The 25,303-nt window shown below is 37.4% G+C and overlaps 1 protein-coding gene across 1 annotated transcript in view; it reads right to left on the minus strand.

The window, feature by feature from the left end:
* The window catches only part of tnk2b (tyrosine kinase, non-receptor, 2b), a 155,572-nt gene that overhangs the window by 109,143 nt on the left and 21,126 nt on the right, over positions 1-25,303 (minus strand). The window contains exon 2 of the mRNA XM_026206353.1: positions 13,053-13,242. The gene's annotated coding sequence lies outside the window, so the exon portion shown is untranslated. The remainder of the gene's footprint in view (positions 1-13,052; positions 13,243-25,303) is intronic.

Below are 25,303 nucleotides of genomic sequence, written 5' to 3' on the forward strand. Positions count from 1 at the left end.
AATCATCAGAGAAGGTCCAATCCTTACGGTCTTTTGCAAACCTCAGCCTGGCTCTTCGATGCTTATTCTTTGCTTTTTTTTCTAGCTTTGCACAACTTCAGCTCTGCCCCTAAGAGCCTATTTCAAACCGTCTTCATCATGCACTTCATCCCAGCTGTAACTTGCCTTTCTTTTTGTAGGTGTCTTGATGTCATCCTATCGGTGTTGAGTGAAATTTGAATGAGTTGGCGGTCATACCGGTCAGTGGAAAGTTGTTTTGTAGGACAACCCTAAATATGGGGACAACCCTAAATATGGTTGTCCCCAACAGTCGCAGAGCCAAAGGGGTGTCCAAAATTGTATTCACTACTGGCAGTTGCTGATTTAGGTTCTTGCCGGTGCCTGTTGGTGTCGCTGTTGGACAGTGTTTTCTCTACTTCCTGTTGGCCTTCTGTAGCTAATCATAGCTCCATGTAGCTGTTTTTATTTTATATTTTTTCTCTATAATCTTTCTTACTATCACTGTCTGTTTGTTTGTTTTTTTAATTGTAAAATATAACTTAATTCACACCATATTTCTGATATTACCGATCAATCTTATCAGATTAACTTTGATCGTTCACTCTTCCGTGACTGCAGCACACCTGCAAAGCGTTAGCACTCGTTAGCTTGTCATTAGCGTTTTCTTTTCTCCTCTCCTCTCCTCTCTCACGCTGCAGTTTTCCACAAGTTCATCAAACAACCGCAGTAAGAATATTTCATCAAGCACGGTGAGTAATGGCTTCTCCTACAATTGTTATTTGCACCTCTTGCCACATGTACAGTTTATCTATCTCTGTCGCTGATGAGGGATTCACATGTGATAAATGCAGGGAAACAGTTAGGCTGACAGAGAAGATTTCAGAATTAGAGACACGCATCCAAACTTTAATTGAGGACAGTAAGAATGTTAGGGCTCTAGATATGGCTTTGGATGCGTCTAGCTCAGGGATTCCTGTACATTGTCCGGTTCCAGCAGAGCCCCTGCAGCAGGGCAACTGGGTGACGGTGAGGCAGCGTAGTCGTGGGTCAAAACACCGCTCTTCTGTTCCGATCAAAACATTAAACAGGTTCTCCCCACTCAGTGATGCACCCACTGAGAAACCTGATGAAAGTGCTCTAGTTATTGGCGATTCTATTGTACGGAACGTGAATATAGAGACACCAGCCACCATAGTCAAATGCTTACCGGGAGCCAGAGCGCCTGACATCTTGGCAAATTTAAAAGTGCTGGCTAATGCTAAACGTAAATACAGTAAGATTGTTATTCATGCCGGCGCTAATGATGTTCGACTTCGCCAGTCGGAGATCACTAAAAATAACTTTAAAGAGGTGTGTGAACTTGCAAGCACGATGTCAGACACTGTAATATGCTCTGGTCCCCTCCCTGCTTACCGTGGTGATGAGATGCATAGCAGATTGTCATCACTCAATGGCTGGATGTCTAAGTGGTGCCCACAGAATAACATAGGTTATATAGACAATTGGACGAGCTTTTGGGGCAGACCTGACCTGTTTAAAAGAGATGGTCTTCATCCCTCCTGGGGTGGCGCCACTCTTCTGTCTAGAAATATGGCAAATAGTCTTAGTGTTTATACTTGACTAACTGGGGCCCAGGTCAGGAAGCAGACAGACTGGCTAAACCGACCGTCTGCTAGCTGCCTCCCGTCACAGAGGTCAGTTAATTCTCAGCACATAGAGACTCTTTCACCTAGATATCACAGTATAGAGACTGTGTCTGTTCCACGAACTAGAAAATACAAAAAACGTCCAAACCAAGTTAAGGTTAACAATTTAATTGAGGTTCAACAAATAAAAAACAAATGCAATATGGATAAACAAATGATAAAGATTGGCTTATTGAATATCAGATCCATTTCTACGAAAACACTTTTTGTAAATAATATGATAACTGATCATAATATAGATGTGCTCTGCTTGACAGAAACCTGGCTAAAACCTGATGATTACATTATTTTAAATGAGTCCACCCCCCAAGATTATTGTTATAAACACGAGCCGCGTCTAAAAGGCAAAGGGGGAGGTGTTGCTTCAATTTATAATAACGTTTTCAGGATTTCTCAGAGGGCAGGCTTCAAGTATAACTCGTTTGAAGTAATGGTGCTTCATATAACATTATCCAGAGAAACCATTGTTAATGATAAATCCCCTGTTATGTTTGTACTGGCTACTGTATACAGGCCACCAGGGCACCATACAGACTTTATTAAAGAGTTTGGTGATTTTACATCCGAGTTAGTTCTGGCTGCAGATAAAGTCTTAATAGTTGGTGATTTTAATATCCATGTCGATAATGAAAAAGATGTATTGGGATCAGCATTTATAGACATTCTGAACTCTATTGGTGTTAGACAACACGTTTCAGGACCTACTCATTGTCGAAATCATACTCTAGATTTAATACTGTCACATGGAATTGATGTTGATAGTGTTGAAATTATTCAGCCAAGTGATGATATCTCAGATCATTATTTAGTTCTGTGTAAACTTCATATAGCCAAAATTGTAAATTCTACTTCTTGTTACAAGTATTGAAGAACCATCACTTCTACCACAAAAGACTGCTTTTTAAGTTATCTTCCTGATGTATCCGAATTCCTTAGCATATCCAAAACCTCAGAACAACTTGATGATGTAACAGAAACTATGGACTCTCTCTTTTCTAGCACTTTAAATACAGTTGCTCCTTTACGCTTAAGAAAGGTTAAGGAAAACAGTTTGACACCATGGTATAATGAGCATACTCGCACCCTAAAGAGAGCAGCCCGAAAAATGGAGCGCAGCTGGAGGAAAACAAAACTAGAGGTATTTCGTATTGCTTGGCGGGAAAGTAGCATATCCTACAGAAAAGCATTAAAAACTGCTAGATCTGATTACTTTTCTTCTCTTTTAGAAGAAAACAAACATAACCCCAGGTATTTATTCAATACAGTGGCTAAATTAACGAAAAATAAAGCCTCAACAAGTGTTGACATTTCCCAACACCACAGCAGTAATGACTTTATGAACTACTTTACTTCTAAAATCGATACTATTAGAGATAAAATTGCAACCATTCAGCCGTCAGCTACAGTTTCGCATCAGACAGTGCACTATAGACCCCCTGAGGAACAGTTCCACTCATTCTCTACTATAGGAGAGGAAGAATTGTATAAACTTGTTAAATCATCTAAACTTACATCATGTATGTTAGACCCTATACCATCTAAGCTCTTAAAAGAGGTGCTTCCAGAAGTCATAGGTCCTCTTGTGACTATTATTAATTCCTCATTGTTATTAGGACATGTCCCCAAAACCTTCAAACTGGCTGTTATTAAGCCTCTCATAAAAAAGCCACAACTTGACCCCAGAGAACGTTAATTATAGACCAATCTCGAATCTCCCTTTTCTGTCCAAGATACTAGAAAAGGTGGTATCCTCACAATTATATTCCTTCTTAGAGAAAAATGGTATATGTGAGGATTTCCAGTCAGGATTTAGACCGTATCATAGTACTGAAACTGCTCTCCTTAGAGTTACAAATGATCTGCTCTTATCATCTGATCGTGGGTGTATCTCTCTATTAGTTTTATTGGATCTTAGTGCTGCGTTTGACACAATTGACCACAACATTCTTTTGCATAGACTTGAACACTTTGTTGGCATCAGTGGAAGTGCATTAGCATGGTTTAAATCGTACTTATATGACCGCCATCAGTTCGTAGCAGTGAATGAAGATGTATCATATCGATCACAAGTGCAGTATGGAGTACCTCAAGGCTCAGTTCTAGGGCCGCTACTCTTCACGCTTTATATGTTACCCTTGGGAGATATCATCAGGAAACATGGTGTTAGCTTTCACTGTTATGCTGATGATAAGCAGCTCTATATTTCCTCGCAGCCCGGTGAAACACACCAATTTGAAAAACTAATGGAATGCATAGTCGATATAAAAAATTGGATGACGAGTAATTTCTTACTGCTAAATTCAGAAAAAACAGAGGTGTTAATCATAGGGCCTAAAAACTCTACTTGTAATAACCTAGAACACTGTCTAAGACTTGATGGTTGCTCTGTCAATTCTTCGTCATCAGTTAGGAACCTAGGTGTGCTACTTGATCGCAATCTTTCCTTAGAAAGCCACGTTTCTAGCATTTGTAAAACTGCATTTTTCCATCTCAAAAATATATCTCAATTACGGCCTATGCTCTCAATGTCAAATGCAGAAATGTTAATCCATGCATTTATGACTTCAAGGTTAGACTACTGTAATGCTTTATTGGGTGGTTGTTCTGCACGCTTGGTAAACAAACTACAGCTAGTCCAAAATGCAGCAGCAAGAGTTCTTACTAGAACCAGGAAGTATGACCATATTAGCCCGGTCCTGTCCACACTGCACTGGCTCCCTATCAAACATCGTATAGATTTTAAAATATTGCTTATTACTTATAAAGCCCTGAATGGTTTAGCACCTCAGTATTTGAATGAGCTCCTTTTACATTATACTCCTCTACGTCCGCTACGTTCTCAAAACTCAGGCAATTTGATAATACCTAGAATATCAAAATCAACTGCGGGCGGCAGATCCTTTTCCTATTTGGCGCCTAAACTCTGGAATAACCTACCTAACATTGTTCGGGAGGCAGACACACTCTTGCAGTTTAAATCTAGATTAAAGACCCATCTCTTTAACCTGGCATACACATAACATACTAATATGCTTTTAATAGCCAAATCCGTTAAAGGATTTTTAGGCTGCATTAATTAGGTAAACTGGAACCAGAACACTTCACATAACACCGTACTTTCTACATCATTAGAAGAATGGCATCTACGCTAATATTTGTCTGTTTCTCTCTTGTTCCGAGGTCACCGTGGCCACCAGATCCAGTCTGTGTCCAGATCAGAGGGTCACTGCAGTCACCCGGATCCAGTACGTATCCAGACCAGATGGTGGATCAGCACCTAGAAAGGACCTCTACTGCCCTGAAAGACAGCGGAGACCAGGACAACTAGAGCCCCAGATACAGATCCCCTGTAAAGACCTTGTCTCAGAGGAGCACCAGGACAAGACCACAGGAAACAGATGATTCTTCTGCACAATCTGACTTTGCTGCAGCCTGGAATTGAACTACTGGTTTCGTCTGGTCAGAGGAGAACTGGCCCCCCAACTGAGCCTGGTTTCTCCCAAGGTTTTTTTCTCCATTCTGTCACCGATGGAGTTTCGGTTCCTTGCCGCTGTCGCCTCTGGCTTGCTTAGTTGGGGTCACTTCATCTACAGCGATATCGTTGACTTGATTGCAAATTAAAACAGACACTATTTCAACTGAACAGAGATGACATAACTGAATTCAATGATGAACTGCTTTTAACTATCATTTTGCATTATTGAGACACTGTTTTCCAAATGAATGTTGTTCAGTGCTTTGGCGCAATGTATTTTGTTTAAAGCACTATATAAATAAAGGTGATTGATTGATTGATTTATTTATTTTTTTTACGTTCGCCAGCAGCGCGCGCATTTTTCAGACGGACGACAAGCAGAGGATGAGAGATTATCAATGCAACACCGAAGAATTATAAGAAAACATATTTGAAGTAAGTTTTTAAGGTTTTTAACATCCGGGTTGTTTGCTCTGAATACATTTTATGAGATGATGTGTGAGTTAATAAGGCTGCAGGCTACCAGTTAATCATAGTAGAGAGATCAGTTTGCAATTTTTAACAATCCGTACACTTACACCCGTGCTGTGTGTGTGTGTGCCTCCATCCCCTGGCCACCCCACGTATAAAACTCTAGTTCCGCCACTGGTCCTCAATGTCTACAGTTTGTCTTTGAAATTGATGCTAACTGTCTGCAGAATTGAACCCTACTTTTGGCATAGTCACTAATTATTATTTGATTCCAAATGACCCTTTGCAAAGACTCCTGTAGTAACTATGTTCAAGCGGCATGTAAACCAATCATCTCTTCCTTTTTACTAGTTCTAGCATAAAAATAAACATTAATGAAGATCAGAAGTTATCCTGTTTCAACCACAGAATGACACCAATACAAGAGGGGGTGGAACGATACATGTATTCTTACCAGACTGTCACGGTACGGCATCTCGGATCGGTGCATGAGACCTTACAATGGATACAGTAAATTCACCCCCAAACCAGAAGCGGGCGCCCACAGCAATGCAACACTGTTTGAGTACCAGCCGCCAGCAAAAGATCAGCGAGTTGCACTTGAAAACAAAGCCCACTAGCCTGTGACCATGCTGATTCTGAATGCTTCCCTCACAAACTGACAAATTTGTATACGTTAAAGGCTTATGAACTCAAGTGTTTGGAGCTCTGGAGTTTTGTGCTTGTGTATCCTACCGGTCTTATTCGGCACAAATTCAAATATCAACTGCGCTGTCGAGTTAGCAATGCTGGAACTGATGCGTGTGTGCATGCGTGCGTGAGTATCCTTATAACAGAAGAATCAACTTTAAAAACATAATGTTCTTTTTAATAATACATGACTGTATAAACGTCTGCTTTGTGTACACTCACAATGAAAACAAAACATTGTTCTTTCTGCCATTTGAGTTTCCTGTCTATGAACAAATGAAGCCTGTCACAAAATGAACTGAAACTCTGCATATAGGCCATGTACAGTACATGTCACAACCCCCCCCCCCCCTGTTTATCTGTAAACAAAATCAAATATATTTAAATAATTTATTAATTGTACGTATAAATGTACTGCAGATTATATACATATATACACACATATATATATATATATATATATATATATTCCCTCATTATATATATATATATATATATATATATATATATATATATATATATATATATATATATATATGCACATACACACACACACACACACATATAGTGGGTACGGAAAGTATTCAGACCCCCTTAAATTTTTCACTCTGTTATATTGCAGCTATTTGCTACAATTAAGTTCTTTTTTCCCTCATTAATGTACACAAAGCACCCCATATTGACAGAAAAACACAGAATTGTTGACATTTTTGCATATTTATTAAAAAAGAAAAACTGAAAATATCACATGGTCATAAGTATTCAGACTGTGACACTCATATATTTAACTCAGGTGCTGTCCATTTCTTCTGATCATCCTTGTGATGGTTCTACACAGGGTGCAATTTGTGAAAAAAAAACAGAGGGGGGGGGGGGGGTGTTTTGAAACATTTTAATTCATAAAAATAAATCATGAGAACATGAACTAGATGACGTCATGCACTAATTAGCATATTTATGACGTATTGCCTCCCTATGCTAACATACTGCAATTTTAGACATTTAATTTAATTCTCAATAAAACTGTTTTTATTACTATATTTTAATGTTTCTGTTGTCAGACTAGGGCTGGACGATTATGGCCTAAAATCAAAACCTCGATTAATTGAACATTTTGCCTCGATTATGATTATTGAACGATTATTTTGTTTTTTTTGCCCTCATAGTTCACTGACAAGGTTTGTACTGTACATATGATTGACTATCAGCAGTTATTTTATCCATGTTCTTAACATTTCTTACTAGGGTTGGGTATCGTTTGAATTTTATCGATTACAATTCTTATCCTGGACATTGGCATAGCCAAACTTAATTTTTTTTGTATATTGTAAATAACTTTGAATTATTTCCATATTTTTGTTTTGTTTTTTACTATTGCTACGTTGCACACTCTCGAGAACTATATGTTTGCACCTTGGGGATTAAAACCACTCCGAAATGTGCAATTTGTTCCCTGCTGTCTTATTTACACCTGGCTGCCTGTACATCCGAACAGTAACATTGGCCAGATCTGTGCTTTGCCACAATTCTGTCTCTGAGCTCTTCAGGCAGTTATATAGACAGATGTCTGGCTTTTCTAATAAAATCCAATCAGTATAATCAAACACAGATATTATATATATATATATATATATATATATATATATATATATATATATATATATATATATATATATATATATATATATATATATAAAATCTGCAGTATATGTACATTTATTCATACAATGAATCAATTATTTAAATATATTTTATTTTGTTTACAGATAAACAAGGTGGGGGGAAGTGTGACACGTACATGGCCTATATGCTGAGTTTCAGTTCATTTTGTGACAGGCTTCATTTGTTCACATAAAGGAAACTCAAATGGCAGAAAGAACAATGTTTTGTTTATTGAGTGTACACAAAGCAGACCTTTATCAAATGAAGGTGTAAAACCATCTCAAGTATGTTCAGAAGAAATGGACAGCACCAGAGTTAAACGAGTGTCACAGCAAATGGTCTGAATACTTATGACCATGTGATATTTCAGTTTTTCTTTTTTAATGAATGTCCAAAAATTTCTGTCAATATGGGGTGCGGTGTGTACATTAATGGGGGGGGGGAGAGAAATTAACTTAAATGATTTTAGCAAATGGCTGCAATATAACAAAGAGTGAAAAATTTAAGGGGTCAGAATACTTTCCGTACCCACTGTATATATATCATCATCATCATGTAATAATAGTATTTATTTAAAAAATTCAAATTTGTACTACTGTGTGTTGAAAATAATTTAAATGAAACTGAGCAAATTCATTTTTTTTCCCCGTTGTACCGAAATCATATCGAACCGTGACCCCCGAACCGAGGTATGTAACATCTGTGTACACGTTCCACCCCTAAAATACATACCATTTTTCAAGTTCAAATGCACATTTACAAAGGGCCAGTTACTTTTGATGTACTATTAGAACTGTTTTTTCTATCCAGCTGGTCTACTGCAAGAGCACAGCGATAACCACAGGAGCATTTTTATACTTTTCATGACTTTTTCCCAGAGGTATATAATAAAACTTGCTGTAATTTAATTTGCAGTTCACTGGTGTCACGTTTTGACTGTCTTTGTGTACACGACAAAGATAAGCTAACCATATGTAAAAATGGCACTGATGACTTTGATTTCTTCATTTTAATAATTTTCATTTTGATTTTCTGATAGTTTTTTAAATTTTTGTTGATCTGTTGATTACTAAATAAATTTGATTCATTCAATTATTAAATGTATAATTTTAAATTTTCTGTTAAATGCACCACTAATTAAGAAAAAACTAAGTGAAAGATCCACAAACGGGAAAAAAATATACCAAGATGTACTGTATTTGTCTATACTACAAACACACCATATAATTAAACGCAAAATTGTAAGTGACAGAAATTTTTGCATTGACAGCAGCATGCAGAAAAGTCCATGCAGGAGATAAAAACAGGTGATCATGGTATGAAATCCAGTCTCAAATTAAGTATTTTAAATTAGTAAAAAATGCACCCCAAAAAATCCCTGCAACCTAGCATAGTCCTAACATGGGCTATTACTCCTACTTCCCAGAAAGCTTTACAGTTACCTTTAGTCAAAGACAGGGGCACATGAGGTGAGAATCCAGGTTAAATACACACATCGAGAGTGTATGTGCAGGCTGTAGACTAATCTGGTTTTGTGGCATCTTTCTAGGAAGCCTCGTGGCAGCCATGTGAGCCAAACTGTCATTAAAGCAGTGTGTGTGTGTTTGACAGGTGTGGTTTAAGAGGGGATGCAAGGCGAGAGGATTACTGATCTCTAGTGAGGAGTGGAGGGGACTGGGTGACCCAGGTGTTTCCTGGGGTCATCACACAAATCCACTTGAGGCTGGAGTGATGGAACTCATGCTTGAGGGCAATGAGACAGTAAGAGTGACCGACCTATATGAGGTTTTCTGTACAGATCAGACAGAAGTTTCTAATGCAAATTAACTTTCTGCGCTTAAATTAAAAGAAACAATGCAGTGTAATTTTAAAATGCTTCTTTAAAGTAATTGTTTTTTCTACTGTAAATTTTTAGTCACAGTCTGGAGCCCTGCAACACCCATTGTTCCTGACCTGATTTTGGTTGTCTGCCCTAACATTAGTGACTTAAAGGAATGAAAAACCTTCAAAGAATGCCTCAGGTCAACAGGGTAACATACCAACTACTTGTTGACGGTGTTTGTTCATACAAACTCACTCTCAAAATTGAGAGCTGAAAGATTTTTGATTCAGCTGAGAGATATTTAAGGGAATCATGTCAGCAATAAAATGTGAAAGTCAATCTCTTTTATAACCAAACAATGTTTGAACATAACTGTCTTTAGCACTACAAATAGGACTGACTACTACACTGTAAAGATCTGAATTGTAAAACGCTATAGAAATACATGACCTGAAAATATGATACTGTTTGACCATAGCCTGAGCCTCTGTGATTTGTGCAGTTGTTAATGATTTCTGCTGTAGTCCAGAAAACTGCCACCGGAGGCAGCAAAACACTGAAACAAGCAAAACAAGCAAAAGAAAGTCCTGAGCTGTGAAAAGCTTCACAGGAAGTCAAGGAACTGGAAACTTTTTCCAAAAACTTCTCACAAATGTTGAGATGCAATATAAAATCAATCTAACTAATATATTTATCCATAAACAACATATTTAGATCTATATAATATTTTGCAGTTAACAATTTAGTATAGAAGAATTAATTTATAAGAAAGTTTTAAAACATGTGATTTGGTGTACTTTGCTTTATGGGGAAAAAAGTTTTCACAATTAAAATCTGGCCAATTCCATCACAAAATATTTTCCTGTGCCGTTTCACACAAAATAAACATATACTGACACTTATGAAATACACTGAATCACATCTAAGCCTGTTTGTCCTAAGGTTGGGTGTCAACCAGGCACCTCTGATCACTGGAGACCTAAAAATAGATCCTCAGTAAGACTGAGCATTAGAGTGTGTTGCTCTAAAATCTCTTTTCAAGAAAAACAAGGTGGTTAAGTACATGAATAATATGTATATTTTTGAATAATTTAACAGTCAAAAGTAGTGTAACTATGCGTGAGTGTTAAACACAGAAGGATGAGCTCATGGGCTCTGTGTTTACTCAACTAAGTTAAACCAGGTCCTTAAAGACACACCAAGCCAGGTGAGCAGACAGTCATCTGACAGGAAGTGAGGGTGAGAGACATAAAAGGAGAGAGACACAAAGTGAAAGACAAAACATACAAGATTTTCAAGATGATTTTTACTATATGCTTTCAGAACTGGAACAGTGATTTTCTCTGTGGTGCATAACCACACAGGAGCACAGCTTTTATGAATGGATTTCTGACCATGTGGGTGGCTATTATTGGCATGACACACTATATTTGAAGTGACTGTGTATGTGTGGGTGTGTGTGTGCTCTTCTCAAAAACAAAGGTGTTCTCTGTAAGAGACCTGTACTATTGCATCATGTCCTGCTCTGTATTATATGACACAGTGAATAATCTTGTCATTCTGTAACCCGCTCCCTCCTTCAGACATGACGCTGAACTACACATTGCAGAGAATTGTGAGCTATTAAACATCTCAGCCCAGTTTTTGAAACTTCTGGCTGGTGTCCTCTGTCTTCAATTCCACAGTCCCAGTCTGCCAAGGACCACATTAGGAGCACTCCAGGAAGCCTTGTCACCACTGACATACGTCCTTGGGGTATGAGCACTGTAAGGTGATGCTGGTCCATTTGAAGAAGTGGAAAGAGAAACGGAGAGGGGGGCAGACATAGGCGACACACAGGAAGTGACAGATAGAGGAGTTAAAATAACATAGTGCTCTAAGCTCCTTCATCGTACCTCTACAAAGAGCCCCATAGTGGTCAGTCTTGGCTCTCCAGTCTCTCCAGGCATTCGCGATACCACTCCACAAGAAGCACGCTCGCAGCTATTTCGGCACACACAGACATACACTTCCTATGCGGTAAAAATAGCCACCCCTGATGGGAGCTAAACCCCCAACCTCTGCAAGCCTCCCTTCTGTTCTGACAAATACTCATACACATATTCTTATCAGCAGTTGGAGCTGGTGTGAACTTGACTGAGTTTACCACCTTGTTTAAAAAGGTACACTGAGACCACCAAATCAGAATTGAAAGCCTGTTTAAAAGATTTCCTGGAAACACAATTCCAGTAGCAAGCCGAGACAAACTGCACAACATATGAATATAGTCACTAACGCTCACACACACAAAGTCATTTTTAAGCAGGTGTATGTCAGAACTGCTCCACCTCCAGATAAATATCTAAAAGTGTTGGTAATGAACTCTTTAAAACCCTGTTCTAATTATAGAACCGTTTGACTAAGATGGGAGCCGTGCAGAGTAGATAAGCATAAAGTAATTACATTTAGCCTGGGATAATTTCCTCCCAGCACATAGTGCTGAATGCTAAATGCACACACAGATGTTTTCACTGACTGCTAAATTTTGCCAGGCACACAGACAGTTACACACATGTGCTGAGCTTAACTCAGCCCAAGACAGCAGTGTACAGTCTCTGTGGTGTTTTGAGAAAAAATAAATCTCATCAGTTAGATATCTGGGACTGACGTATTTGCCTCCTATTTATGAAGGAAACAGTTGAGCACAGTGTTTTTGTATGACCCACAGTAACCACTGTGGCCTACAGTAACATGACAAAGCACAAATTTTCATCATGGAATTTAGTGTAAGTACATCCAAATCACGTAATAGAGACGGATCTCCATCAACTACAGGGGGGCTACATGAGGAGGCAGGTCTAGGCTGCAAACCACACAGAGGGTGCTTGATTCTGCACAACACGGACAGAGAGTCGAATGACGGAGTTCCAGGCACTGGAGCACACAGAGTAATAAGATACAGAGCGCTCACCTTTGTTGTCAGTTTGCCCTCCAAACAGCTAATGATGGATGTCACAAGGGTAGAGAGCCGAATGGCATGTGTGCAGTGCAGTGATACATTTGCAAGAACACAAGTGCATAGACACATGATAGTGCCTAAAATCAACTTTCAGCCTTCATTCCAAAACTTAAAATTGCTTAAAAAGAAAACATACACATTCCCCTAGACAAAGAGACACTCTTCAGTACTTTTTGAGGTACTGACACACCTTCATGATGACATGAACACAACGCTGTATGAACTTACCAGCTGTCTGATCCGTAGGAGGACTGTTGGTCACTTTAATTTTAAGGCCAGTGTGTTTTTGTATGAGCGTTGCACAGCAAAAGGTTCACACGCAGCATACAGGCAGTCTGTCTCTGCAGTGGCTGACTTCACAGTCTGTTAAGTCCATCACACCATCGTGCACATCTCCATCCATTGGGATCCACTGAAACTGTAAAAAAATAAAAAAATAAAATAATAATAATAATAATAATAATATTACATTTATATTGAAAATACATACAATTAATAAAAATTAACAAATATTACCAATTAAAACATACTGATATTTTTTCTGGATTTATCATTTTTAACTACATACTGAAAACGTAAACTTAAACACTGCATCCAAGTACATCTGCTCAGTGGAACTGGAACAACACTTTCTCACTCTTTCTTCAGCTCTTTCTACCGAAGTCACCAGTCACCACCCTGAATGCCTCTGACGTTGCTGTATGTATTTCATGTATTTATAATGTACTCTTATGAAAAAGCCTGAACTGATCATATCACTCCTGCAGACTACTGATTGTACTCTGACGACACTCTGTATGAATACAATTACACACCCACACACAGCTCAGGCCTGCTGGGAAGGAGTACAGCACTAAAAGAGTCATAGCATTTAAAGTTAATTTAAAGGGGGGGTGAAATGCTATTTCATGCATACTGAGTTTTTTACACTGTTAAAGAGTTGGATTCCCATGCTAAACATGGACAAAGTTTCAAAAATTAAGTTGTACGTTTGAAGGAGTATTTCTGTTCCAAAAATACTCCTTCCGGTTTGTCACAAGTTTCGGAAAGTTTTTTTCGAGTATGGCTCTGTGTGACGTTAGATGGAGCGGAATTTCCTTATATGGGTCCTGAGGGCACTTCTCCCGGAAGAGCGCGCGCTCCCGTATAGCACAACACTGAGAGCACAACAGACTTCACTGATCAGAGCGAGAGCGTCGCGAAATGTCACAAAAGGAGTGTGTTTTTGGTTGCCAGGGCAAGAAAACCCTGCACAGATTACCAAAAGAGAAACAGCATTAAGGGACCAGTGGATGGAGTTTATTTTTACAGAGCATCAACGGAGTTGTGTAAGTGTTTGTGTTTGTTCCCCTGCATTTCGAAGATGCTTGTTTTACAAACAATGCCCAGTTTGACGACGGATTTGCACTTCGTTTATTTCTTAAGGATAATGCAGTCCCAACGAAAAAGGGTCACGATCGTGTGTTGGAACCGCATGCGGTGAGTAAAACTGCTTCAAATATCTCTGTGTTGTTAACTTAGCTATCGCCGTGTAAGCACATCAAGTAAACAACATGCGATGTTGTCATCAAACTGCACTTCCCACATGTACAGCTTAAAAAAAAAAAAAAGACGACAAAGTGGAACTTAGTTATTTTCCAAAACCACTAAGCAAATATATACAGTTTCAGTACATACCACATAGAGACGCTGTTGTTGCTGCTGCTCTTGTTAAATTTCAGCCTCTGGATCTGATTCTGGATCATAAATATACGCTGAATCTGACTGCTAGCCATGGTTTGTTTTGGTTGGTTTTGTCCTCACGTAATGTCACAGCTTCCAAACGCTATCAAAGCAAAAGCCTACTGGTGCTCGTGATTCTTTAGCTCCGCCCACACGTCACACCTACAGACGCTCGTGTTTTTCCAGGAAAAATCGGTACAGACTATCTTTCTCTTATGAATATAATAAAACTAAAGACTTTTTGGAGTTATGAAGGATGCAGTACTACTCTATAGGTACTCAAGATTAACAGGATATTGAGTGAAAACGAGCATTTCACCCCCCCTTTAAATATGCTACAATTATCAAGGGCCTATGAAATCCGTTTTATTTTTTCCCAAATTCTGTTTTATTTTTTTCCAAAATATATATATTTTTTTTTCAGGATTCCGTTTTGTTTTTCTGGACTCCTTTTTAATGGTTAAATTTAATTTTACTAATCAAAAAGCATGTCAAATGAAAATCATGAAAATGACTATTTTACATCAATTTCTTAAAAGTTTAATAAAAAAAAAAAGATATGTTTATGGCTCTATGAAATGTTTTATTTTTTTGTACGTGTCGTATTTTAAAATAGTTTTTTTTTTTGGCATGTCTAATTATTTTAATGCATATGTAATTTATTCAAACTTATTCTTAAAATAGCCTTATGAATTTTTTATTAATTATTTTCACAGATATTCTGTGTTGTGCATTTTCTGGTTCTAATATGAAGGCATATGAGATTTATTTAATTTATTATTGAAAATTAAGCAAACTTTATTTTTTGGCAAAAGATTTTTCATAGACAATTAAAATGAAAACATGGAAGAAATGTATATACCCTAAAAAATCACGCGCGTTTCAGGATCTGTGTAGTAAGTAGTCTGTGCCAAGTAGTAAGTAGTCTGTAACTGACAAGCTGCACAAATCCACATTCATTATCACCACTGATTTGCACAGCTTGTCAGTTAACAACGGCTCTGTGTAGAAACAGCTGCTCTATGGGAAAATCACGCACCTGATGGAATTTACTGCTGAGTAGAGAACAGGCTAAACTGACGAGATGCGCATTAATTATCAGCTGATATTTATCATGCACCCCAAATAGTATTTTTGCGGCTTAATCTTTACAGATTCTAGACCATTTTGTGGTCTGAATTAAGTGTAATGACCTACTTTTGATTAATTCATTCCAAATTTGATATTACTCGTTATTCAGTAAATTCTGCTTTTATGACTGGATTCCGTGATTCCGTCCACGTTTTGCGCATCGTGGAAATCATAGGGTCCTTATTATCCCATTGAGACACCATACAACTATTCTTTTTTCATAACCTTAAATTGGGAGGCAGGTAACATATAGGAAATAACTCCATTTGTTGCATACTGCATCTGTTTAGGACAGGTACAGAACAAAAAGAGAGAAATTCATCCAATGGTTGTTGTTTTTTTCTACTTCATTTCTGTTACTTATAGCCTTACAAAAGACTGGTAATAATATTCTATGATCTGATTTCGGCTAGGGAAAAAGCAACATACATGCAGGTTCAGACATTTGATTACAGTTAAAATAAGGGAAAGCTCTCTCTAAGCATTGTAAGCATTTTTATAATCACTCCTTATCTAGCATGGATGGAGATACAGAGATTCCATACGCAGGATATCTAATTTCCATCATTATCCTACACCACTCTGCAATCCATATATATATATATATATATATATATATATATATATATATATATATATAAACAAATGTTACTGTTCATGCGCGCTTTTGTGGACCTAACATAACTTCCGGTAGACTTCCAAATAGAATCAATAACAACAGCCAAGTCCCTGTAGAGTAGATATTTTTTGATAACAAACAAAATAGGTTTGCTGCGTGGATCAGGCAGACTTAATGAAACTGCAAATTCATTCTTTGCCAGCAGATGTTTTAAAGCATAGACAAAGCGCGAGAAATAGAGGTTTTCCCAGTAACAGCTGTAAAAAAAAGCAGAGCTGGTACGCTCACACACTGCTTTATCAGGCATATAACATGCAAGTCTTCCTTCAGAAATACAGCGATATAAAAACACCTGTGCCTCGTTTTGATATTTAAACATATAAATGTAAGGAATTATTATTATTAAACGTGCAGCACGTAACGTTACTCATGTTTATTCAAAGAAGCCTTTTTGAAAATCGATCAGTTTTAAAATTGTGGCGAGTCTCCAAAAATAAATGTATGTATGGGAAACACATCCCGCAGCACAACCACCTGAGTCCAACTTCAGTCTACTCATCACCTTAACTTTAACTGCGTTTGTAGAAGGCACTGCAACCAGACCAATATACGTATATTATTTATTTATTTTTTTTGCACTGAAATGAAAATTCTTGGCTGAAACGTGGCATGTTACATGAACTTAGTTTCAGTATAGGTTATGAGTCGACACAAAAAAACAATTTTAACTTGAGTTAGATCAGGTTTAGTGGGCTCACAACACTCGACAAACTTTGTCAACTCAGCATTTCATCCAGAGTTTGTGATTAGTAACTTTGGAGCACGTACACCTGAAAGTGTGACACAAGCAGTCAATCACACAGAACAGCTGAAAGAAAACAAATGACTAGCCTATATCAATGCAAATTAAAGGAATTTAATAAATTATATAATACATTTATATAGGTTCACAAGGATCAAATATACAGTGGGGCTCGCAAGTTTGGTCACCCCTTGCAGAATCTGTGAAAACTTTTGAACACAATGAAGATGGCCAAATTTGTCTTATTTTGTTGAAATATAATTTTTTTCCATTTAGTTCTGCCCTTCGTAAGCAACAGAAGATACTTGTATGTTTCCCGGTACACAAATTAAGTACAATTTACCTTGATCTTCAAATTCTGAAAGTTTTCACCCCCCAGCTCTTAATGCATCTTGTTTCCTTCTGGAGCATCAGTTAATGTTTGAATCTTTTTTTAATAGTTGTATTCGAGTCCCTCAAATGTCCTCAGCATGATAAGGTGCATCTCAAAATCATAAAGTCACTGCTGGAAAGGGTTCAAATATGTAAAGATGTTGGAAAACTGAAGAATCTGCAGGACCTTAAAGATTTTTCTGAAGAACGCTGCTCAGTTTAACTGTTCAGAACAAACAAGGAACTCATGCACAACCATCACAAAACAGAAAGACAGTCATGGATCATCAGGTAACAGAACACAGTACTAAGAACCAAGGGTTCCCAAACTTTTGAGTAGGGTTATTTTAATAACTTCAGCATTTTGTTTTGTCTTGTGGAATAAATGTTAAAATATGTTATGTACAATATCTTACTCAGGACAGTACTAAATAAAACATAACATGCATTTAGTATGATCGCTCTTATTTTTAGAAAATTACTCATATTTTCACAGATTCTGCAAGTGGTGCCCAAACTTTCGATCCCCACTGTATATGAATTATATTTTACTGTAATCCACGTAATATAATATTTAGCAATAGATGGTGAATTTTGTCTGTAAAATTCTTTCATAGTAAACTCCTTTAATATGGAGCAAGAAATATATGGGAGTGACTTTATTGCATCCTGTGTCAGTTTGCTCAGAGCTGTTCTGACCTCTAACCCAGAGTAAAACATGCTCTGGAGCAGTGTAGCCTAAGTTATTATGGCAAAGAACACTATTAAAAAAAGAAAATAAACTACCTAATTGAACTTGAAAACAAATGCTCAAACTAATCTCAAACATACTTTCCTACTTGACTAACAAGCTATGGACACTTGACGGCTTTCCTGAAGTAAATGTAAATGTTACATGACATGATTTATTGCCATCTTTCTGAAACTGAAAGGCTGATTAAATGATTACATAAGACATGATACATTTCAGTAAGTTGTATTGTTTCTTCCATACTTTCATAAGTTGTCATACTTTACTTTATGAGGTTCATTCTTGTTTATTTAGTGCTATAGCTAGAAGTAAAGAGAAAGAGACGATCTGTTCACTTATGGCTGCTGCCCTCAACATCTCAATGCCCTTTGAACATGAACTGCTTGAACTGCAACCACTTGGGTTAAGACTTTGTTTCATATTTAAATAAGTTAAAAAAAGTATATTATAATTATTGGGTGGAAGACATGCTACAAATAATGTTTAGGGAGGGTTTTGTGCACACATCATCTGAAAACATTATACGGTAACACTTTAGAAAAAGGTTCCATTAGTTAATGTTAGTTAATGTATTAATTAACATGAACAAACAATGAATAATACATTTATTACTGTATTTATTCATCTTTGTTAATGTTAGTTAATGAAAATACAGTTATTCATTGTTAGTTCATGGTAATTCACAGTGCATTAACTAATGTTAACAAGCACAACTTTTGATTTAAATAATGCATTAGTAAATTTTGAAATTAACATGAACTAAGACTTATAAATGCTGTAGAAGGATTGTTCTTGCTTAGTTCATGTTAACAAAAGTAGTTAACTAACATTAACTAATGGAACCTTATTCTAAAGTGTTACCCATTATACACTAAATAAACCTAAATAATCACATTGAAATACCTATATTATTCACAGACATATCAGAACAGAGAACACACAACACACCAAAAATTTTGAGAAAAGATATTTCACTTACTCACATGAAATTGCAAGGGGTTGATATGATTTCCCACACAATGACATTAGCAACTCATAAGCAAAATGCATGTAAAACAAAGCTTGTATCGTGGTACTCTCCAAAATGGTGCTAGAGTGAGGTTAAAGAAGAAAATTGCTGAATAAAAGCATTATTTTAGTTTTCTTTACACAACAAAAAGTATTCTCATTGCTAAATTATGGTCGAATCTAGGCATGGACTGGTATGAGATTCTGACGATATGATAACCTTAGATTAAAAAAAATAAAATAAATAAATAACGGTTTTATCACGATATTGCAATTACAGCTCTAAAAGGTTATTTTTAAATGTCTGGGTAAAAAATAACAATAAAATTCCACTGAACACAATATATTTTATTGAAACATAGAACATTTTGGAACAGTATACATGTCAGGCTAAATAATTAAAATAAATAATTAATTCTTCTTAATTAAGTGCAGTCACTTAAGAGAGCCTAAACCTGTAGCTCAACAATAAATCACAGGGATCCAGACTGCGACCAAATTTTTCTGCCGGTGTGACTAATTTTTGTGAGCAGTTGCACTGGCATGACCACCGCATTGCCAAATCATAATCTCTGCCATTTCTGTAGCATTTTGAGAAACATCAAAAGCAAACAAAACAAAAGTGAAACAAAAACGTGCTACATTTCAGCTGCGCAGCATGGACCGTTTATCAGACCGCGACACAAACAAACTTGTCCGAGCTCAGAACAGCTTTACCCGGGAGTCATAGTTGATTTCGCGACACTGTTACTGCACAGATGAAACAGTGCTGCGAGATCCATTTAGAAGCATATGAATTTGCCACACAATGTTAAGGTTACCGCAAAATCTAGTGAAAATCATCTTTGTACAGAAATCTCTGTAATAAACAGCGCTGACATATATCAGGAAACCAGAAGCAGTAACGCTATAACTGTAAACATGTGTTGGTAGAAATATTGGAATGCATGAAATCTATAATTTAGGCTTTGTACAACCTTTTGATAGAGAGAAATTCAAGCACTTTTCAATGACTTGCCAGTCCAGTTTGAATGTTATTTTTAAAAATGGTAGTGGTGCCTAAACCGATACTAAAAAAAAATAATAATAATAAAATAAAAAACACAAAAACCTATGGATAACATTAAAAAACATTTTTAAAAAATTATTTTAAATAAATCCATAGCACATTTTAAGCACATTTTTGCTGTAGTGTGTCAGTAGGAAATATCAGTTTACATTTCTAAACATTCATTTTGTCATTAATTTCAATAATAACCTATAGAGATTTTTTTAATGCACAAGCAGTCTGACAACAGCCGGTGCTCCACATGGAGATCTGATCTCACCATCATCGAATCTGTCTGTGATTAAATGAAGAAACAGATGAAACTGAGACAAACTCATTTATATTTTTAAGTTGTCCTTTACTTTACTTACAAGAAAGAAAGAAAAAACAACAAACCAATTTATTGATTTTTGTTGTTGTTGTTGTTGTCCCTAAAAAACTGTGAGATGCATACTCTATTTGCAGTGCGAATGTGGTGCGTATTTTTTTCTGCACCCATGTTAACAGATTAGAGTAGGGCTATTCAATTAGCTCCATTTTAGGGCGTGATTATCGAATAGAGAATTTGAAGAGGGCCAAGGGGGCCCCATCTGAATCTCTTTCTGAAGGACTTATAAAATTTGAACTTAAATAGAATAAAATAATAAATAAAATCTATAAAAGGTTGACAGTGTTGTCTGTCAATCAATTAAAAATAAAAAAATTTTTTTTTAGTTTTTTTGTAATTAATCATGATTGATCGCTTATTAATATTGTCAGAATTTCACATTGAACCTTCAAATTAATGTAAAAACAGCATAACGATAGTATACTTTGAATGTTTTTAATAGTATCTTTGTTTAGTATTTATGTTTCATAAACTATAAATTGTATATGCATAAACTATACAGATTCACCTTTATTCAATCCACAAAATCTTTGATCTTATCAGTATAAAGTCCCTTTCACACTGCGATTCCGGCAAATACACAGGTAATGTGTCCTGACAATTGTTCCCAGGGTCGCTAGATTTTGCACTTTCACACTGCCAGTGATTACCTGGAATATGTGCGTGCTTTCACACACAACCTGTGACGTTTAACCAGGGCGTGACATGTAATGTACGAGTCGAAAACGTTCTACTTTCACTGAAGCTAGCGGACCAGCAGGAGGACCGCGAGAGGTTCCGGAGCTGGATCGATTGGGAGGTTCGCGCCGAGGCCGCCGGGCAGCCCGCCGCGCCCATGCACCTGCCGCTACACAAGATGGGGCACAAGAGGCCTTCCTGGAGCTGTTCTAGAAGTCGGCGGAGGCGTGCGGCTGGCCCCGGTGCACCTCATTCCCCTGCTCTCCAGCGAGGCCCAGGTGGCTGCGCAACAACTTCCGGTGGCGAACCTCCTGGTCTTCGACGACCTGAAGAGGGCCATCATCCAGCAGGTCGGCCGGTCGCCCGAGCAACATCGTCAGCGCTTCCGGTCCCTGGACTTGAGCGAAGCCGGTCGGCCCATCGCGATGGCCCAACAGCTCCGGGACTCCTGCCACAAGTGGCTACGGGGGCCCCGCCCAAATGGGAAGGGGACAGTGCTTCCGTTTTCCGCTCTCTCTGCAGCAATTCTCCAATCAGCTCCCTGCCACTGGGGCGGCGGGTAGGTCTGGGCTGGCCTGTTGGCGTTGCGGGGACCCGGAGCATTTCATGGACAGGTGTCCAGTGATGGAGGTGGGGACGATGATCCGGGTCCCGGATGTCCCACAGGTCACCCCCGGTCAGGCAGGCGAGTACCAAATACCTGTGAGTATCGAGGGGGGTACATATCCGGCCTTGGTGGATTCAGGATGTAACCAAACCTCAATCCATCAAAGCCTGATTCAACCGGGGCCTTGGATACAAGCAGCGTGGTTAAGGTGCAGTGCGTACATGGGGATGTGGTGGAGTATCCGGTTGTCCCAATTATTATCCAATTCCAGGGACAAAAGCATAGTGTAGAGGTGGGGACTAACCGCCACCTCTACACTATGCTTTTGTCCCCGGAATTGGATAATAATTGGGACAACCGGCTATTATTATCCGGTAATTTTGGGAACGAATTGGCCCGCGTTTACGGGTTTATTGGGGTCGTTATTTGCGGATGCCTCTTGGGGAAATAAGGCACGGAATTAATTTATTAATTTAATTTATTTTATTAAAGAGGCAGGGAGGTGCGTCTGTTACTCGGTTCATGACATCCTTTTACGGGAAACGGCAAATACTGAGAACAGCGGCGCAAGGCTGCTCACAGCGCTTGGTCACGTGTTGCACAAGAACCGTTTTCAGAACCGAAACTTAGAAATTGCTCACGGTTCCGGTTCTTTTAAAAAAACTAAACTGCTGTTTATTTCTCTCAATGTGCACACTTTTATAGCATTAAAATGTGTATTGTTTCATTTGGTTAACTGCAAGTGTTTGTTTAAAATCTCTTAACTCGTGGGAGGACCCCAGCACACAGAAGCGTTCTTTGTTTACATTAGTTCAGAGGAAAACACAGCCCTGAAGAGTTTTGTAAATCATAGCCTATAAATGCCCGACATGCCAATAAAGTTTTGATTATTGAATTTAATTATATTTATTTGAATTTAACAATAACTATATAAATATCCTAACCCTATAATTATAAATAGTAGAATTATAAATTAATAATTCGCTAATTTCATTTGTAAATAAAAATAACTCATTTATCACAGAATGTTAATTAGGGAAGCAATACACAAATTGAAAGGGGAAATAAATTAATAGATATGACCATGTAAAATATGTATTGCAAAATCATTGCTTTCGCGCGGTTTCATTTAGGTTTTGTAATTCTTAATTTTTGTTTGCAAAAAGCTAATTTATTTTCCTCAATACTTTAATTTTTGTTTGCAAATCTTTTATTTTCTTTTGCAAAACGTAATTTTTTTGCGTATATATACGGCGTTAAATTAACTCCATAGTCAATGCTCTCATCTCACTAGTTTGCGTAACACACTGTACAGACAGAACAGAACACAATTAGCCTAGGGAAGAGTTCTTTTTTATTGAATTGTTACATTTAAATAAAACATACATTTAAAAAGAATTTGCAGCATGTTTTCCGATAAACGTTATTATTTATTTCTCGTGCTTAACCACACCCAGATCTACCTTGAGAGCAAACTTCATACAGTGTAGAAACTGTACATACAGTTGTGCCAGAGTAAAGACCTTGGAGATGACATGAAAAGGATCCTGGACAATTTTGATGAGCAGGTATGATTTCTATACTTGTGATTTATTTTTATATATTTTGTTTAAATAGGGGTTATATCTTTAAATATTTTGTGAGAATTATTTAATCTTTTTGAGAAACCAAAGATGATATATATCTTCAGGTACTCAAAAAGATTATGATTTAAAGATATAACCACTAATTTCAAAAGATTGTGGAAGTTGATTACATTTTTGCTGTCAGTTTTTGTAGATTATTTTTGCCATTCCTGACCCTTTGACCATCCCTAATACATTTTCAGTGACACCCTCTTTAAGTCTCTTTATATGATCTGTAAGGAATCATGCAGAAGTAAATCATAATTAAAATGATTTATCTCCCTAGACAACAGACATCTTATCACTCAGACACGCTACAGCTCTACGGGCTCTACGCTAGACCCCTTGTACCCTCATAGAGTGCGATGCAATAAAGATTTGCTTGGTAAGTTTTTAGCTTTTGTTCATATCATATTTCCACTGATCACTGTTATTTTATGAAATGTGTGGATATATTTAATAAAAGTGCTGACATAGTTTCCATGTGGCTTGTTTTCATCAAGTATTTACATCAGGTTAGCACATACTGTGCCTGTGGCAAGCAGTACGATACATAGTCCTCTGTGGGGGGCTGCCACTTTTACTGTCATTTTGTGTTTATTTATAATTAAAGTTTTGAACATTCGCCGGTTCCCTCCTCCTCCTCCCTGGGATTCAGCTCCAAATGTAACACAGTTAAAGGATCAGGGAAGGAGAAGTCAGAAACCGGCAAGCGTTCAAACCGAAATGTAATCATATAAAATAAACAAACACAAAATAAAATTAAAACAGCAGCCCCTCACGGATGACTGCCAGACACACTTTCTTTCAGGAAAGAAAGAAAATGGTTAAAGAAGCTCAGAGGAAGAAAAGAAAAAATAAAGTGCCGAAGCATGAGAAAAAGCGCAAGGAAAAAGTTGCCAAAATGAAGAAAGGAAGATGAATTTGGTTGAGATGAAGGTGAACTGAGATTATAGCAGAAATGCTACTTGACTGATGGTAGCAGTATTTAAGCTGGGAACTCTTGCTGATGAAATGTCAGTCCCTTAAAAGTCATAAATCCCTGATATCAGCATCATATTTTTGAAATGTTTATTAAAAGTATTCTTTTTAATTAACTTATACTTTCTTTGATATACTGCTTTAATGGTGGGTAAAATATGTTTTGATGCAGACTGACAATTCAAATACATTTTTGCTTTAGTGGAACATTTAAATTTACATAGTGCAGAACAGTTTACACAAATATTCATGTTTTACAAGGCAACATGCTGTTAAAAATAAAGCACTCTTTCATATTTAAGTGACAAAATCCTCTTTACAATCCTCTATACATCTTGTACATTTAACTTTTTTTTTATGTCAATGTCATATTGGTACAAAGTTGTTATATGCACATTGCACAACCATTATTCATGAAATTTATATAATTCATAGGACACTGATTTGGAGGAGACCTACACAAGAGGAGTGAAACTGTGCATCCTTGAGGTCATGGAGGACGATATCTCACAGACAAAAAAAGTAATGTCTAAACTACAGCATCATCCTGGAGGAAACTGTGGTCATGGAGGACCTACCTGACTTTACTACCGTTTTCATGGTACTCTTTGGACTTCTCTATGCACTGAACATTGAGTATTCAAAAGGACTAAAATACACATTTGGGGCAGTGCAGAACATGTGGGATTGGGAAAAAAACATTTCAGTTCAGTCCCTGAAGAATAAGCTACTTACTGTATAGGGAGT

Source organism: Carassius auratus, chromosome 27 (genome assembly GCF_003368295.1).
Source record: "Carassius auratus strain Wakin chromosome 27, ASM336829v1, whole genome shotgun sequence".
NCBI classification, from domain to species: domain Eukaryota; kingdom Metazoa; phylum Chordata; class Actinopteri; order Cypriniformes; family Cyprinidae; genus Carassius; species Carassius auratus.